The sequence below is a fragment of the Mustelus asterias genome, unplaced genomic scaffold, assembly GCF_964213995.1.
Source record: "Mustelus asterias unplaced genomic scaffold, sMusAst1.hap1.1 HAP1_SCAFFOLD_63, whole genome shotgun sequence".
Classification (NCBI taxonomy): Eukaryota; Metazoa; Chordata; class Chondrichthyes; order Carcharhiniformes; family Triakidae; genus Mustelus; species Mustelus asterias.
Genome location: NW_027590128.1, coordinates 331268 through 351231, shown reverse-complemented (window position 1 = coordinate 351231; position 19964 = coordinate 331268). Strand labels below are relative to the sequence as shown.

The following is a 19964-nucleotide window of genomic DNA, read 5'->3' as shown; positions in this document are numbered from 1 at the left end:
TCACAAATAACAGAGGACCCAGCACTGATCTCTGTGGTACACCACTGGTAACTGGTCTCCAGTCTGAAAATTTTCCATCCACCACCACCCTCTGTCTTCTATGAGATAGCCAGTTACTTATCCAATCGGCAAAATTTCCCTCTATCCCATACCTCCTTACTTTCTTCATGAGCTGACCATGGGGAACCTTATCAAACGCCTTACTAAAATCCATGTATACGACATCAACTGCTCTACCTTCATCTACGCACTTGGTTACCTCCTCAAAGAATTCAATCAAATTTGTAGGGCAAGACTTACCCTTCACGAATCCATGTTGACTATCCCGGATTAAGCTGCAGCTTTCCAAATGGTCATAAATCCTATCCCTCAGGACCGTTTCCATTAACTTACCGACCACCGAAGTAAGACTAACCGGCCTATAATTACCTGGGTCATTCCTATTTCCTTTCTTGAACAGAGGAACAACATTCGCCACTCTCCAATCCTCTGGCACTATTCCCATGTAAGAGTTTTAACAACACCAAGTTAAAGTCCAACAGCCTTATTTGGTAGCAAATACCACCAGCCCTCGTATGTATATACGTCGATGATTGTGTGGCCAAATTCCCCTCCAACTCGATTTGCAAGTTTGCTTATGACACCACTGCAGTGGGTCGGTTCTCAAACAAGAATGAGATCGAGAACAGGGAAGAGATAGAGAATCTGGTGAACTGGTGCGACCACAATAATCTCTTCCTCAATGTCAACAAAGCAAAGGAGATAGTAATCGACTTCAGGAAGCAGAGTGGAGTCCATGCCCCTGTCTACGTCAATGGGATGAAGTTGAAATACGGCATCAACGTTTTGTGGGTCCAGATCACCAGCAACGTTTTGTGGGTCCAGATCACCAGCAACCTGTCCTGGTCCCTCCACGACGATCCTATACTTAAGAAAGCGTACCAACGCCTCTACTTTTTCAGAGGTCTCAGGACAATTGGCATGTCAGTTATGATTCTCTCCCACTTTCAGAGATGCACCATAGAAAACATTCTTTCTGGTTGTATCACAGCTTGGTATGGCTCCTGCTCTGTTAAAGACCGCAAGAAACTTCAAAGCTTCATGAACGGAACCCAGTCCATCACTCAGACCACCAATTGACACTGACTACACTTCCTGCTGCCTCGGAAAAGCAGTCAGACAAATTAAGGACCCTGCGCACCACGGAGATAAACTCTTCCAAATTGTTCCGTCGGAAAATAAGATGAAAAAGTCTGAGGACATGTACCAACTGACTCAAAGTGTCATAGAACCATTACACTGCAGAAGAAGGGCATTTGGCCCATTGAGTCTGCACCAACAACTATCCCACCCATGTCCTATCTCCTAACTCCCACATATGTACCCTGCCAATCGCTCTAACATACATATCCGGGGAACCTAATGGGCATGGCCCATCAACCTAACTTGCACATCTTTGGACTGTGGGTGGAATCCAGAGCATCTGGAGGAAACCCACGCAGACCTATGAAGATTGTACAAATTCCGCACAGACAGTGATCCAAGCCGGGAATCGACCTCAGGTCCCTGTGAGGCAGCAGTGCTAACCATTGTGCTATGATGCTGCCAACTCAAGAACGGTTTCTTCTCTGCTGCCATCAGACGTTTGAATGGACCGTCATCGCATCAAGATGATCTTTTTCTACACCCTGGCAATGACTGCAACATTACATTCTGCGCTCTCTGCTTCTCTAAGCACGGTATGCTTTGTCTGTATCGCACCCAAGGAACAATATTTTCCACTGTATAATAACACATGTGAAAATAATAAATTGAATCAAATCAAATCAAATCGGTCTTTCACATCTCAAGCTGGAACATCAGCACGATGTGCCCTGGCCTTACCGATGACGTTATTGGTTGGTGATGTACACGGGACTACTGTGATCAAGAATGAATTTGCAAGGCTCAATGTGGACATTGGGGAGCTGCGAGAAACTGGACTTGCTCTAAGTGGATCATTTCCAGATAAACACCAGACGTTCTTGGAACAGGAGAAATCCCAACAGGCAATATGTGAGAATGGAGCTGGTTTCAAAGTAAAACAAAAAGCTTCACTCGTGATGATGGAATCACCGGGATTGAACTGGGGACTCTGATGCTGTGAAGCAGCAGTGCAAACCACTGTGCCATACTGCCACGCTACAAGGTGTCCTAGAGGCATCCAAGGTCACGCCTAAGACGCCATCATCACCATATCCGTGGTAAGGAAATGATTGGAAAACAATCTGAGGGACAGAATTAATCTCCACTTCGAGAGGTACGGATTTATGAACAATAGTAGGCATGGCTTTGTCAGGGGGAGATCATGTCTAACAATTTGCTTGAATATATTGAGGACGTGACTGGATGAGTAGATGAGGGAGGTGCAGTCGATGTAATCTACATGGACTTCAGAGAAGCTTTTGACTAATTCCATCTGGGACAGTGAAGAGGAAAGTGATAGTCGATGGGATCCAGGGCAATTTGGTAAATTGGCTGAGTGGCAGGAGGCAGAGGGTAGTGGTCGAAGGTTGCTTTTGTGATTGCAAGCCTGTGTCCAGCGGGGTTCCACAGGGATCGATGCTGGGTCCCTTGCTGTTTGTAGTGCAGATTGATGATCGAGACATGAATGTGTGAGGCATGATCAGTAAGTTCACAGATGAAACGAAAAATTGATGGTGTGGTAAATATTGACGAGGAAAGCGTCAGATCACAGGAATCATAGAATCCTACAGTGCAGAAGGAGGCCATTCAGCCCATCGTGTCAGCGCCGACCAAAATCCCCCCCCAGGTCCTATCCACATAACACCATTCATTCACCCTAGCGAGCCTCCCTGACACTAAGGGCTATTTAGCCTGGCCAATCCACATAACCCACACGTCTTTGGAATGTGGGAGGAAACTGGAGCACCCGGAGGAAACCCACGCAGACACGGGGAAAATGTGCAAACTCCACACAGACAGTGACCCAAGCCAGAAATCCAACACGTGTCGCTGGCGCTGTGGGGCAGTAGTACTAACCACGACGCCACCGTAACGGACAGGCTGGTCAGATGGGCTAATGGAATTTAAACCTTAAAAATGTGAGGCGATGCATTTTGGGAGGACGAACAGGGCAAGGAAATGTACAATGAGCAGTAGAGTGTGAGGAAGTGAAGAGGACCAGAATGAATTTCGGGTGCATATATGTGGATCCCAGAAGGCAGCAGGACAGGTAGATGAGGTGGTTAAGACGACATGTAGGACAGTTGCTTTTAGCAGCCGCAGCATAGAATATAAGAGCTGGGAGGTTATGATGGAATTGTATAAAATGCTGGTTAGACCAGAGCAAGAGAACTGTGTGCTGCTCTGGTCATCACACTACCGGAAGGATGTAATTGCAACAGTAGAGTGTGAGGAAGTGAAGAGGACCAGAATGAATTTCGGGTGCATATATGTGGATCCCGGAAGGCAGCAGGACCATTAGACCAGAGGGGCGTGGAATTAACGTAAAGGGCAGATGTTTGTGTGGATTTGAGGAAACATATTTCCATCCACCGGGTGCTGGGATCTGCAGCTCAGGGCCTGAAAGGATGGTAGAAGCGGGAACAATCACAAGAGGCATTTAGATCAGTAATTCAAACGCCAGAGCATACAAGGCTGTGGATCGAGTGCTGGAAAATGGGATTCAATTGGATAGGTGTTTGATGCCCAGATCAGAAATAATGGGCCGAAGGGCCTCATTTTGTGCTGTTAAATCTATGACTGTTAGAGCACCCTCAGTGGTGGCCCCATCACTTGCAGCTCTCACAGCGCTGGCTGGGATACCGACCACGTACCAAACCTATGTGGCTGCAAACGTGCAATGGGAGCCAGCAGTGAGCTGCCTGGTCTGAGAGAGACACCTGTCAGCTCTCTGCTGCTGCAGATAGCTTCAACACAGCAGCTGCCCCCAGATGGTATGGGGGCCGCAGCTCTTCGTGAGCAGCCCCCCTCCCCACCACCCGGAGCAATCCCCCCCCCCCCACCACGACCTGCCCCCACAACCATTGCACGCAGAGAGGCAGCAAGGCACCCCTCCCGACCTAACCAATTATGTACATAGTGGCAGCAGGGACCGTCTCCCCTCAACAACTCTGTGCAGAGGGGCCGCGGGCACCAAACTACCTCACCAACCGCGTGCAGATTGGAAGCGGGAACCCCCCCTACCAGCCCCCCCCCCCCCAACAGTCGCGTGCAGAGTGGCAGCGAGGCTGCGTTTCCTACTCCAGCTTTCACATGCAGAGTGGCAGGGGGTCCCTTCCGCCACCACCAATGACGTTCAGAGTGGCATTGGGCCACTTTCCTGGACCGGCCCACTAACCAACAGCCAAGCTGCCTTGAAGCCCCGCCCCCTCAGCTCCCGCCCCTGCAGGCCACGACCTGTAGGTACAGCTACGATCAGGCCCCGCTTCTGTAGACCCGCCCACATCAGGCACCAGCCCCTGGCACTGGCCGGTGGGCACTGCCCATGGGGCTCCTACCTTTGTTCACGACCTTACCCGGTGTCCTCAATGGCTTTCGGCGAGGTCATCACGAATCGTCCTCATACATGTGGGCCAACTGTTTTCCTCACTGGACACAACCTCTCCCGGTGAAGCTGCAAAGGCAAATGTGCCGCACAATTCCATCTCAGGGATGCTAATTATTTAAATTTGTTTTAAAATAAATTTAATTAATTTATTCTGCCTCTTGCCAGAAAGGGGCAGGAGACTGAATCTGTCGCATATCAGTTGCCGGTAAGTTCGCAAGGAGCTTTAAATTGGGCGTGGACCTGGTTTATAGTCTGTTGCATGATATTACGTTCAAAACGCCGCCATCAATGTGCAGGGAGCAGTGGTTAGCTCAACCCCCTCCCTCCCACATGTGGGTGTGTCTGCATTCTCTCTCTCAATATGTGTATGTTGCGCGTATGTGTGTGTGTGTGAGCAAGAGAGTGCCGTCGGAGTGCTCCGAAGGGCCCAGATTTGCCATTTTGATTCGAAGTGCTGAATCGGGGGCAATTCAGATCCGACTTGGAAGTCTGTTCACAGGCGCTCCCGTGAGCACGCAGCATGAAAAAAATCAATCACTGGTCTGAATTGCGCTGTGGGCGGAGCATGGCGCGGTAGAAACGATCGGAGATCGGAACTGCGCAGGCGCAGTGAGAAAAACATTTGACAAACGCGCCCCTTTCACATCACTCCCGGCCACAAAAAGCGGATGAAGCGGGAGAGATGGCCCGCACAGACATCACCCCACCCCCCACAACATTACTGTCCCCCTTATCCACCCACCCCGCCCCGCTACCCAAACGGATCGTGAGCCTCTGCCCCCCCTTCCACCCCACTGACCACCCGCAGAGTGGCAGCGGACACTTCCGCTTCCCTCCTCCCACCCCCGCCAGAGATTCAGCTCGTCTCCCTCCCCCCACCAGCAAGTTATCAGGCCTCTCCTCACTCCCCACCAGAGATACATCTTACCCACCTCCCTCCACACCACCCAGAAAATGATTGGGCCTCCCTTCTCCCCTCCCCCCACCCAACAGAGAGTGATCTGGCCTCCCGTCCTCCTTCCCCCCCCCTCCCCATCAGAGAATGATCGGGCCTCCCTCTTCCCTCCCCCCCACCAGATAACCATGTGACATCCCCCCTCCTACCACACTCCAGAGAATGATCGGGCCTCCCTCCTTCCTCCTTCCCACCAGAGATGCATCTGGTCTCCCTCGCCCCTCTGACCAGAGAATCATCTGGCCCGCCTCCCACCACCACCCCCCCCCGCCCCACAAAACCCCATCATCGATCTGAGTCAGAGAGCCCCCACTTCCCTCCCCCCCCCCCCCACTGATCTGAATCAGAGAGCCGTTGGAAGCTCTGAACTTACCTCTTCAGAAGCTTGAGTGCCCGAAACAGACCATGCCGAGCACGTCTGTTTCGCGCCGAACCTGGACGTGCGAATGCCGTGGTAAAGGGGGAAATGCTTATAAAGTTGGGCGGGCAGTTGATTAATTCAATTTACATGCATGCACATGCATTTAAATCGCCATTGCGCCCGTTCGTGCGCGGTTCGGAACACGGCCAGTTTCAGGCCGTGGGTCAGTGGGAAACTGTGCGGACGCGGGTGCGGATTGTGTTAATGGCCTCACACCTGACTTTACCAAGTTTTCGCACCCGGAAAAAAAAATTCTGGCACGATGCAATGGTAAAGTCGGGCACGAAGTGTACGTGGTTCTGGGAGTGTTGCAGCATTTTTGAATATTCTTGAATTTGTGTGAGTGAGAGTAAGTGTTTAAATCTGATTGCTTCTATCAGCAAATGTGTATATTCATATATGTGCGTTTGGATATGTCTGTGTGTTTGTGTTCCTGTGACTCTCAGAGAGCTTGTGGTTTCACAGGTGATAGCATTGTTGCCTCACAGCACCAGAGACCCACGTTCAATTCCAGGCTTGGTCACTGTGCAGTCTGCACGTTCCCCGTGTGTCTGCGTGGGTTTTCTCCGGGTGCACCGGTTTCCTCCCACACTCTGAAATTTGTGCTGGTTAAGTGCATTGGCCATGCTAAATTCTCCCTCAGTTTTCATGAACAGGCGCTGGAGTGTGGCGACTATGGGATCTTCACAGTCACTTCGTTGCAGTGTTAATGTTCGCCTACTTGTGACACTGAGGAATACACTTCAAACTTGAAAATACATGTTCTCTCTCTGCGAGATCTTGCTGTGCACATATGACCAATAAAATGGATTCTGCGTTCTGGTGACTGGGTGGGCAATTAGCAGTAAACTGGTGTTATATGTAGAGGGTAAAAGCATTCCGCCTCAATCTTTTACTCACGAAGGAATAGCGTTTGAGGTCACATGTCTATGGAATATCACAACACACAGAAGACACCCTAGCACATAGACCCTGAGACAATTGTCAGTGGCTGAAAGAATGAATAACTGAACACAGAGGTTCAACAGGAACAACGAGAGCAGCAAACCGAGTACAGTAAATGACAAGAAAATCAATGCAGTTAAACAGCCTTTCTAGAATTAGGAACTGGACACAGGGGACGGGACTTTATAGCCTCACTCTTACCGAATCTGCAAAATCCAGTCGTTGTTCAACAGACCTTCCCATGCTCCGCCCCTCGCCTGCTCCGATTACCGTGGCGGTCTGGCCGGTACAATTCCAGCCAGGGACTTACCCGGAACACCAACAATCGCCAGGAGGGGATAGTAAAAGCATTGAATCACGTACAGTAGAAATTGAATCCGACCAGCTGATGTTATCCACGAAGCATCTGCAGTAAACCAAGAAATCCAATAGAATAAAGTCCTGTCCTTGGTTGGAACTTTCCAATCCATTGTTCCCAGATTCTGATCCATTGTTGGAACATTCCAATCCATTGTTCCCAGATTCTGATCTCTCCTCTCCCTCTCCCTCTCTCCACAGCCGCTGATCTCTGTTAGTGTCGGAGTTGTCGCTCCCGCTGACTCAATGGGACAAGCACAGTAAGAAGTCTCACAACACCAGGTTAAAGTCCAACAGGTTTATTTGGTAGCAAATACCATAAGCTTTCGGAGCAATGCTCCTTCGTCAGATGGAGTGGTCTCTGTTCTCAAACAGGGCACAGACACAGAAATCAAATTACAGAATACTGATTAGAATGCAAATCTCTACGGCCAGCCAGGTCTTAAATGCACAATGTGGGTGGAGGGAGCATTCAACACAGGTTAAAGAGATGTGTATTGTCTCCAGACAGTACAGCTTGTGAAATTGTGCAAGTCCAGGAGTCAAGCTGTGGGGGTTACTGCGCTGTCGTGTGTCGTGAAGGCCGCCTTGGAGAACGCTTACCTGAAGATCCAAGGCTGAATGCCCGTGACTGCCCGTGAGTCACTGAGCAGAAACTGATAGCCAAGTTCCGCACACATGAGGACGGTCTAAACCGGGATGTTGGATTTATGTCACATTATCAGTAACCCCCACAGCTTGCCTCCTGGGCTTGTCAAATGACTGTGCCACATTGGATGATTGGACCCGAAGGTGCAAAGACGACAAAAAGGCACAAACAGACTGAGAAACAATGAATCTGATGGAGAACAACTAACGCACACATTCCATTCCCCAATCCAACCTTCCCAGCTCAGGCTCTTCAAACACTTTCAGCTCAAACATCCATCCAGAAGGAATAAAATGAAAAGCCCTCAACAAAATAATAAAGAAACCCAAACCACACCCTCCCTTCCCCCTCGCCAACACACCTGGACACTGGAACACAATGTTCACCATTCACCCCCAGGAAGACTCGACAATAAAGAAACAGAGGGAAATAAATTAGCCCAAGAGGAGAGCATAGCGGCCAGGACACTGAGGACAATGGACCATAAAGGATAGAGGGAACTGGATGAGTTCTAAAAGGAAAAAAGGTGGAGCAAGAGGAAAGTGGGTCACATTCCTTCCCCTATCAAACCCTAGATCGGGGACAGATACATCCCACTCTCAACGTTCCACTGCCAAGATAAAGACAAGAATGTTGACAGAAGAAGGGAAGGAAATATTCCAAAGCAAAACAAAGGAAATATCCCACGACTCACTGAGCAGCCAGCCTCACAATGGCAATTCAACCACTCCCCAACTGCCACAGATAGAGGGACTTCTCCCATCTCCTCAGAGCCCAAAATAAGCCAACCCTGACATCCAAACCCATCCCATCGACCTACTCCTTAAAACACTACATGGACCTGAACCCAACCCCCGATCCCTTTAAAGGACTCCTCCAAACATCTTCCCATTCATCAACACCATTGCCGAAAGACCCCCCTACTCATCAGCCCCTTCGCCAACCCACCCTCCCACCAGCGATACCCCACCTGTCTTCCCTCTTTTAGGGGTCTGTGGACCTGTATGCTCAGTTCTCTCTCAATGTTAATGTTCCTCAGCGTTCTGTCATTTACAGTATAATTCGAAGATCTCTCAGTTAATCTCACTGCGTGTGGTCCTAAGACCTTCACCGAGTAGGAGAGGCATCATTTTACGATCCGGCTGTTGCTCTATCTGCATAACTTATTCAGTGTGATAGCGAGCACCAAAATGAGCAAGAAAGTGGCCATCCTCAGCCAATCGTTTTGGCAAATCAAATAAATAAGCTGAGGGACAAAACAAGAAAGGCACCCCCGCAAAAAGAAGGGAACCATCCGAAACAAAAGACGAAGCAGAAAGGAAGCTTAAAACATGAAATAAAAATGTGGTTAAAGGGATCAATAATCCACGCCAGTCTCTGTGGTGCCCAACGAGCACGGAATGCCTCTATGGTGCCCTCGGACACTGCAATGAATGTAGCCAGGGTGGAGGGGCAGACAGTCGGGCTGGTAGGCCCCCTCGGTCGCCTGCTGCCTGGACCAGTTAATAGCTCGTTTGGCTAGGCCCAGGAGCAGGTTCACGAGGAGGTCCTCCACCTTCCCCGTCCCCTTCCACACCGGGTGCCCGTAAATCAGGAGCATGGGGCTGAAGAGCAAATAAAATTTGAATAAAACGTTTATGAGATAACTAAAAACGAAGTGCAGCTGAATACAGTGAACTTAGACATGGTCCATGGATTCTACATTTCCACAAAAAGGGCAGGTACCTTCCCTAGCCATTGTTTATTCAGCAATCACATCAGTCCTTTTACTGCACCACACAATGCAGGATGAACCCACAGTGAGACACTGTGCAGTTGAAAAGGCAGCCAGGCACGTGACAAAACAGGCCGATAGAATCCTGGATTCACAAGATACACATTCATGATTAATGTTACAAGGGTGAATCTTTAAATATTTTAGCAATATTATCACTGGATATGTCACCCCATTTTTCAAATCGTCCCTGAATTTACTTTGGGTCCAGGCATAAATAAACGGGTTAATGCAGCAGCTCAGAAGCAAAATCTCAGGACAATCATCCAGGTACCTAAGGAAAATGAAGCAGCGTGCCTCAATGACTATCGGCCGGTGGCTCTGACATCCATCGTTATGAAGTGCTTCGAAAGGCGACTCATGGCACGTATCAATTCCAGCCTTCTGGGCTATCTGGATCCACTACAGTTTGCCTATTGCCACAACAGGTCCACAGCAGACGTCATCTTCCTGGCACTGCACTCAACCCTGGAACACCTAGATAACAAAGACACCTCTGTCAGACTCCTATTTATTGACTATAGCTCAGCCTTCAACACGATTATTCCCACAAAACGCATCTCCAAACTCCGTTGCCTGTTTCTCAGCTCCTCCATCTGTGACTGCATCCTGAACTTCCGATCCCACAGACCACAATCAGTAAGGATAGGCAACAACACCTTCTCCACCATCATCCTCAACACCGGTGACCCACAAGGCTGTGTTCTCAGGCCCCTACTATACTCCTGATACACCTATGACCATGTGGCCTAATTCCCCTCCAATTCGATTTTCACGTTGTCAGCTCCAACTCTCACCAACCTTTACAGATGCACCATAAAAAGCATTATTTCCGGTTGTATCACAGCTTGGTATGGCTCCTGCTCTGCCCAAGACCGCAAGGAACTCCAAAATGTTGTGAATGTAACCCAATCCATCACGCAAACCAGCCTCCCAGCCATTGACGCTGTCTACACTTCCCGCTGTCTCGACAACGCAACCAGCATAATTAAGGACCCCACACACCCCGGACATTCTCCCTTCCACCTTCTTTCATCGGCAAAAAGATACAAAAGTCTGAGTTCACCAACCGACTCAAGAACAACTTCTTTCCCGCTCAGTCCCCTCCCCCCCCCCCCCCCCCCGCCACAACACCCCCTCCGCCGCAACACCCCCTCCACCCCACACCCCCACTCCTCCCCCGCCTCTTGCTGGAGTCTGGAGTGCTTTGAACTGGGCTCACATTATCCGGATGGTGTGTCAATCATTTAGGACTGAGTTGAGGAGACAATTCCGCACTCAGAGGCCATCGTCATACTGAACAGAACGGATTACTTCAAAGAAGTGTACCGACAACTGAACAACGAGGAACAGTACAGACAGTTACCCATAGATCCGACCAAAGAACACACCCGTCAAATCAGCACTCTGATCAAAACCTTTGATCCGGACCTTCAGAGCACCCTCCGTGCTCTCATCCCACGTACTCCCCGCGTTGGACATCACTACTGCCTCACAAAGATACACAAGGCAAACACACCCGGCCGTCCCATCGTATCGGGCAATGGGACCCTGTGCGAGAATCTCTCCAGCTATGTCGAGGGCACCCTGAAACCCATTGTACAAAGAACCCCCAGCATTTGTTGCGACACTACGGACTTCCTACAGAAACTCAACACACATGGAGCAGTTGAACCAGGAGAACTCCTCGTCACAATGAATGTCTCGGCACTCTACACCAGCATCCCCCACGATGATGGCATTGCTGCAACGGCCTCAGTACTCAACGCCGACAACTGCCAGTTTCCAGATGCAATTTTACAACTCATCCGCTTCATCCTGGACCACAATGTCTTCACCTTCAACAACCAGTTCTTCATCCAGACACACGGAAAAGCCATGGGGATCAAATTTGCACCTCAATATGCCAACCTCTTCATGCACAGGTTCGACCCAGACGACGTCACCGCACAGGGCCTTCAATCGATGCTATACACTAGATACATTGATGACATTTTCTTCCTTTGGACTCGTGGTGAACAATCACTGAAACAACTATACGGTGACATGAACAAGTTCCATCCCACCATCACACTCACCATGGACTACTCTCTGGAATTGGTTGCATTCTTGGACACACGCATCTCCATTAAGGACGCTCGCCTCAGCTCCTCACTGTACCGCAAGCCAACGGATAACCTCACGATGCTCCACTTCTCCAGCTTCCACCCTAAACACGTTAAAGAAGCCATCCCCTATGGACAAGCCCTCCGTATACACAGGATCTGCTCGGATGAGGAGGATCGCAACAGACACCTCCAGATGCAGAAAGATGCCCTCATAAGAACAGGATATGGCGCTCGACTCATCGACCGACAGTTCCGACGCGCCACAGTGGAAAATCCGCACCGACCTCCTCAGAAGACACATATGGGACACAGTGGACAGAGTACCCTTTGTCGTCCAGTACTTCCCCGGAGCGGAGAAGCTACGGCATCTCCTCCGGAGCCTTCAGCATGACGTTGATGAAGACGAACATTTCGCCAAGGCCATCCCCACACCCCCACTTCTTGCCTTCAAACAACCGCACAACCTCAAACAGACTATTGTCCGCAGCAAACTATCCAGCCTTCAGGAGAACAGGGACCATGACACCACGCAACCCTGCCACAGCAACATCTGCAAGACGTGCCGGATCATCGATACGGATGCCATCATCTCACGTGAGAACACCATCTACCAGGTACACGGTACCCACTCTTGCAACTCGGCCAACGTTGTCTACCTGATACGCTACAGGGAAGGCTGTCCCGAGGCATGGTACATTGGGGAAACCATGCAGATGCTGCGACAATGGATGAATGAACACCGCTCGACAATCACCAGGCAAGACTGTTCTCTTCCTGTGGGGGAGCACTTCAGCGGTCACGGGCATTCAGCCTCTGATCTCCGGGCAAGCGTTCTCTAAGGCGGCCTTCACGACACATGACAGCGCAGAGTCGCTGAGTAGAAATGGATAGCCAAGTTCCGCACACATGAGGACGGCCTTAACCGGGATATTGGATTCATGTCACACTTTCGGTAACCCCCACTGCTTGCCTCCTGGACATGCAGAATCTCACCGGCTCTCCTGTCTGGAGACAATACACATTTCTTTAACCTGTGCCTAATGCTCCCTCCACTCACATTGTCTGTATCTTTGAGACTTGGTTGGCTGTAAGGATTGGCATTCTAATCAGTATTCTGTAACTTGATTTTCTGTCTCTGTGTGCTTTGTTTGCGAGTAGATATCCACTCCATCTGACGAAGGGGCAGCGCTCTGAAAGCTAGTGGCATTTGCTACCAAATAAGCCTGTTGGACTTTAACCTGGTGTTGTTAAAACTCTTGGTGTGTTTACCCCAGTCCAACGCCGGCATCTCCACATCAGGTAAGAAAAGGCCAGAGGAACAGTCATCGCTCGATAATATCTTGGGTGAACATCTCCAGAGGCCAGGGCAGCCAGTCAAAAAAACATTTGCCTCACAGCAGCTCTCCACCCCTGACAGATTAAAATTCGCTTCAGAAAACTATCTAACAGAAGGATGTGGAGTTAGAAAGACCTTACAGACACCGCACAATTACTGAAGAAGTCCAAAATCTTCTGAATCCCATCGAGGCTGTTTGTATAACTTATTTGAGAGTGACTGAAATTCTGTTATTACAGTTTTGGCAATGAATGTTCCTGGTATTATTTGAACTGCATTTCAGTCGAACCGTACCTTAATTAACATGTTTTACTTGTTTACTTAAAGTTCTTGGTTATTTGAATAAAATAGCTTGTTAATTATTCACTCAAAGTGAGTGACAGGCATTTTTATCATTAATAAGCCTCTGAACGTTAATTAAAAACAGTTAGCAGTTTCACAAATAGTTTTTCCAGATTACGATGTGAGATAAAGGGGATGAGCCTCTGTGTCATAACAGTCTGGTAATTTACTGAATAACAGCAAGACTGGCAAAGTTTGGACAATATTTCACGATTACAGAAGGGGACAAAGTAAATCTATGTCGGCAATATAAGCAGAAACAGGAATAGCGGGAGTCCATTTGGCTCGGGGTGCTCTCAAACCTCCACACTTTCAATTGGCAGGTAAGTTTCCTAAACAAATTTACTGCCGAAATAATACAGGAGTTTAAATTCAGGGCTTTCACTGCCTGGATCCAATTCAATTCCCTGTCTCGATATTGTGCTAATTGTTGTAACTCACACTCAGTTGCCAGTTTAAAAAGAGCCATATTAGACTCAGAACCTTAACTCTCTGTCCGCTTCACATTTGCTCCAAGACCTGCTGAGAACTTCCAGAACTTTCTGTTTTTATTTTAACATGAATTACTAGCTTGATCATACACATGAACACAATAAATAGGAGCAGGAGTAGACCACTCGGTCCATCGAGCGTGTTCCCGAAATTCAATACCGTCATGGCTGATCTTGGGGTACAACTCTGTTTTTCACCAGCTCTCCCTGTCCCTGAATTCCCGGAGAGGTCAGAAACCTGTCTATCCCAACCTTAAATGTATTCGATGATGGAGCTTCCATAACTGTCTGGCATAGAGAATTTCAAAGATTCACAACCATTTCAGTGAAGTAATTTCGCCTTTTCTTCGGCCGAAATGATCAGCCCATTTTCCTGAGACTGTACTGCCGTGGGTTAGATTTCCCGAGCAGCAGAAGAAATCTCTCAGCCTCCACCCTGTCAAACCCAATCAGTCTTGTGTAGGTTTAACGAAATCGCCTCTCATTCTTCCAAACTCCAGAGACTTTCAGCAAAATTTACTCAGCCTCTCATCATACGACAACTCCCTCATCCCAGGGATCATCTGCTGAACCTTATCTGCACCGTTTCAAATGCAAACACATCTTTTATTAATTGTGAATATCATATCTGCACAGAATATTCAACATGCGGTCTCAACAAAACCCTGTGCAACTTCAGCAACACCTCATTATACTTGGCCTCCAGTCTGCCGTCAATAAAGACCAAAATGCAATTTTCCTTCCAATCATTGCCTGCACCGACATGCGAGCTTTATGCATTCCTTGTACAAACGCATCTCTTCTATGCTGAATATCGACACTGACCTTTTTCAGCTCTTCAAATATGCCCTGCTCTTTCTATTTTTTGACGAAGGAGGAAATACCGATTCGCTTTCCATAATTGCACTCGATCTGCGCCTCCACTCATCAAAGCTCCACTATTTCGTCTCCCAGACTCTATTCCCTTTTCCGACAGCTTCTATTAGCTAAACCTTGCTCATAGGCTCCAGCGAGAATTGAACTCGCGACTTCTGGTTTACAAGACCAGTGCTCTAACCACTGAGCTATGGAGCCAAATGCTGCAAGGAGCTTCCAGTAAGTGCAGCGTTATCCGTGGATTGAGGACCAGGATGGGATTTGAGGACGGAGATTTTTGATGAATGTGGAAATGTCTGAGGTGGAGAGCCGGAAGTTAAAAGACAGAAGTTGAAAGTGACATGATTTGACATGTGTATTGTGTATGTACTTGACATGTATGTTGTGTGTGTCATGTGGTTCTTCTTCAGAGTTGATCGTCAATGTTACATCTCTGATTTTTCCAGCTCTGATACAAGTTCATCCAGCTGGAAGATTTAGCTTGTTGTTCACTTCACGGACGCTGTTTTTGTTAAATGAATAAATGAACAAAAATGTATTCACTCCGTGACTGGGAATCCAAAACGCGTCACGGCGCCGACGCTGATCACGAGACCCTCAGTGACGCTGATGTGACAAATTTGCAGTGAGTTGATCATCTCGACACCCATTGCTTCATTTCTAATAACGTTCAATGAAAAAAAGTCACAATGAGGAATGACGGGAAGCGCACATGACAGGATTTGAACCTCAGTTTGAAAATCCCAATACATCCCCTCGGCCGTGACTGCAGTCTCAATGTTTGCAGTCCTGCTGTTTATTTCGACAGACAGCCATTCAACCGGTGTTGCCGTTTATATTCTCTATCGCAGCAACTCCACTCCTCCCAGCTTTGACAAAGGGTCGTCTGGACTCGAAATGTCAGCTTTCTTCACTCCTTACAGATGCTGCCAGACCTGGTGAGATTTTCCAGCATTTTCTCTTTCTGTTTCCGATTCCAGAATCCACGATAATTTGCTGCTCCTTCCACACTCGTTCCTTTAGCTCAACAACTGTTTACATTGCTCTGTCGCTCCTCATGCCAAAAACGACACGGCACAAATTCTTGCATTCAATCTGAAATGCTGGACTTCAACTGCAGGGACCAAAACTCAAACCCATTCTGGCAGTGGCTGCAGTCGAACCAACAGCTCCGTAAAGACTGGACCTTCAGCCACTGGATTAGATTACTCGGCTACGTTACCACGTCAGGGGCTGTGCCCTTTACTGGTATTGTTATTAAAATTAGCAGCAAAGGAGCTGCGACAGTCCATCAGTTGGCTTGAGCCTGCTCCTTCACTGAATCAATTTATCCTGAACTCTGTAACAAGCAGGAATCACATCCAGTCAGAAACAGAATGAGCTGCAGTGAAGGACCAGCACCATTTAAACTGCCCTTAACCTTGTCTAGTTCCCAACATCCTGCCAGAAATGACAAGAAAAAAACCTCCTGTTGAATTTGCTCAGTCTTCACTTCAGGACATGAGGCGAGATTGTGTTTTATATGTTCCACAAGGCAATAACTGACTTTTGGTTTTACGGTTTGGATGAGAGCAACAAATGTCCATTACCTGACCACCAATCCAAACAGCAGTGAAAGTGTCAAACTCTGACCACCAGACCAGCTGCTTTTCGCCTGTTTTACAACTTGCTTTACACACACTGCATGTATTGCTTTATTTTTCGCGCCAGGCCAGACTACATTCACCACAAGCAAGTCTCTGTTGCAATATGGCACTTTCTGTTTCCATCCCAGTGATACATTCAATCAGTGACAACATACAACAGACATTCCACTTACAATTATTAATTCCACTTCCGACTGTTTGAAACGAGAGAGAACCTTTTCCAAATATTTCCATTGCAGAGTGAGGGAAAAGTTGAATAATTCAGTGTGAACGCCAAAATCTGATCTTTTTACCATCCAAATGTTACCTTACATCACCGTCTCAATTGTCAGCGCTTTGCAGACTATCACTGTCTTTCTGCTACTGTGTTTGTTCTTGACCTGTTGCGCATGTGACATTTCCAGCTGTGATGGAGACTTGCAAAACTCACTCGGCTCATATTAATAGATCTGCTTTCGATCAGATAGTAAATCAGGTTAGTTTTTAATAGTTCGCTGAGAGCTATAAATAATCGTTCCCTGAACGGGAATTGAAAACAAACAACACTGGGGAGTACTGAATACAACCCACTGGACTCCCATGGCCACGGGTGAACTGTGTTTTTCAAAATGACTTACCATATATCCCTTAATGTGTCCAGTTTGGATGGAACATAAGTGACTGCTTCAGCTAATGACAACACCAATTGTGCTTGCTGGGACATGAAATCGACGGTGAGGTGAAATACGCCCACAAGATGCGGAAGTGATCGTGGTATATAAAATTCTAAATAGGATTGAAGAAAGTAAAATATTTTTTCTTCTGCGCAATCGGGAACACCATGTCAAATGTATAGGTTGAGAGGTGGTACATTTAAAACTGAGATGAGGAGGAACTGCTTCTCACTGAGGGTCGTGAATTTGTGGAATGCATCGCCCCATAGCGCGTTCGAGTCTGAATCACTAAACGATTTCAAAAAAGAGACAGATATATTCCTGATAATTAAAGGGAGGAGGGGATATTGGAACAGGTAGGGAGGTGGATTTGAGAACAGGGAGAGATCAGTCATGAACTGATTGCATGACGGTTCAGGCTCGAAGCGCTGTATTAGCCCACTTCTGCTCCTAATTCTATGTTCCTAAGTGTAAATTTCAATTTTCAAAACCCACCAACTCATCACTGTGGCTCCAATGTAATCTACGTACATTGCATCCACAGGTTCCCCTTCATCCACAACACAACTGAGTCCTGTAAGGGACTGAGGAATGTGGTTTAATTACTTTAAATTTCTTTGTTTCCCTCAGTTAATCTCTCCTGATTAACACCCGGCAAGAGGCCTCAAACCCTCTTGTTATGCTGCTGGATAACACTTGTTTAAAACGTCCTACATTTCTAAAAAAATCCCAGTTATTCCCAATGAAAGGTTATGGAGCTAAAATATAATATTCGTTTTCCTGTGCACACAAGCTGTCTGACTTTCTGAGTTTTTCCAGCATTTTCACCTTTCACTGCAGAAGTCTGAGCAGCTTTGGATGTCAATGGAAATATTTTGATTGAACAGCATCCTCAGCAGCGGCTCGTTGGTCGAGGGGTATGACTCGGGCCTGGGGAGTAAGCATCTACAAACGTGTGAGCGATCTCGGGTTCACATGCCGGGCTCGATCCCTCAATCAGCTGTTGTTTCGTATTGGACAAGTCATAGGTTTTATAAATGTATTTTCAGTGCAAACATTGGGATTGGTTTACGTGGGATTTGGTTTGAGAACTTGAGCACAGAGTGCAGGCAATCTATCAACACAACACTCACACAAGAAAATCAAGACATTAAAAGGTGAATATGCTTGTGGCCATTCACTTTATCTCTGTTCACCAGTTTAGAGGACCCCATGTTTGTTGGTTCAGACAGCTGGCTGTGTGTCTATTGTTATTCATTCAGGGGTTGTGGATGTGTACCCCACTCGCTATTTCTGTTTTTCATTGTCTCTATATATCTCCCTCAGACTCACTGACTATGTTTTTATTACGTTGACGTCTTTTGCTCCTTGCTCTGTCCATTATATCGCTGTCTGTGTGGAACCGAGGTTCACTGGATTGATTTCTGCGTTTCTCCTGCGAGGAGAGAATCAGTGGGATGAGTCTGTTCGCTCTGGAGTTTAGAATTATCAGAGGTGATCTTATTGAAAAGTCTGAAACTGGGAAACAGTTAGACAGTGTAAGTGTTGAGTTCCCTCCACCCCTGGCTAAATTATTAAGAACAAAGAAAAATAAGGTGAATGATGTAAGAGGAGTTTGGAATATTTGGGATAGGTGAAGCTAAGAATTGGAAGATGTGAATAATGTAATTAATGACTGTGAGGAATGGATAGGAACTTTGGGGATTCTGTCAGTAGATTATGTAAACTTTGAAATCAGAACAAGCTGAGACACCAGTTGGAAAAACCGTATTTGTCTCCATGCATTTTAGGTCATGGCAAACAGGTTACTCCATGTGCCCGGCTAGCTCAGTCGGTAGAGCATGAGCCTCTTAATACTCAGGGTCGTGGGTTCGAGCCCCACGTTGGGCGACATTGTTTTTAAACTTTGCCTCAGTCCTGGGTGAATTCCCGATCTCCGTTCCTCCAGAAGTGTCACCGCTCAAACTGAGTCTTTCTCCTTTCTGCGTTGTTTATCTCACAGTTGTGGGTTTCTGACTGAAAACTGCCTCCAGTTCACTGGAAGGCGGGGAGTTTAGCGCTGAACTCAGCGAGAGGTTTTGATCTCATTTATTATGAGATTTATACCCAGATCTGCGAGATTGTGTCAGTGGGAACAATAATCAACTCCATTGTAATTCAATCACTCCAGCCTTCCATCCGATCAAAAGACCGCTTGTTCTTTCCTCCTCTCCCTCTCTATTTTCCTTGACTCTGTACTTGTTTGTAAACCATTAAATCACTACTTTTTTCCAGTTAGGGTCAAAGGTCAGCAACCTGAATCATTCACTCTCTTTCCCTCTCCACATAAGCTGTTGAAGCCGATGAGTGCTTCCAACATTTTCTGTTTTGAGGTGGGATTTGCAGCAACTACAAAACCTAGCTTTGGATCACAGTGGATCACTTTTCTCTGACTGAATGTTACCTGTTTGAACAGTTGAAAGGCTGAGGTTTTAAATAATAAGACACCAGAATATGTCACCCTGTTTGACATGAAATGAAACAAAATGAGAATTAATCATTTCTTAAAATGCTGCGAATGCAATATATATTTTGTTGTCAATGCCAGCATTTGTTGTCCATCCCTATTTCCCTCTGAACTGAGTATTTTGCTGGGCCATTTCAGAGGGCAGTTAAGAGTCAATCACATTGCCTTTCCTCTGGAGTCCCATGGAGGCCAGAAAGGAGAAGGATGGCAAATTTCCTTCTGCAAGATGTGTTTTCATGACAATCAGAAAACAAAGCTTCATTACTGAGACTAGCTTTCAATTCCATTTCAGTTCTAGACTGTGGTGGGATCGTGACCTGTCAGACTGGGCC

General features: G+C 47.3%; 1 protein-coding gene and 2 non-coding genes across 3 annotated transcripts in view; 1 reads left to right on the top strand and 2 right to left on the bottom strand.

Moving 5' to 3' along the window:
* Positions 1 to 19964, bottom strand: part of LOC144483376 (uncharacterized) — a 490005-nt gene that overhangs the window by 282693 nt on the left and 187348 nt on the right. The gene's annotated exons all lie outside the window — the stretch shown is intronic.
* trnat-ugu (transfer RNA threonine (anticodon UGU)) lies at positions 14953 to 15025 on the bottom strand. The gene has a single exon. It is a non-coding gene; the product is annotated as a tRNA-Thr (tRNA).
* trnak-cuu (transfer RNA lysine (anticodon CUU)) lies at positions 18943 to 19016 on the top strand. The gene has a single exon. It is a non-coding gene; the product is annotated as a tRNA-Lys (tRNA).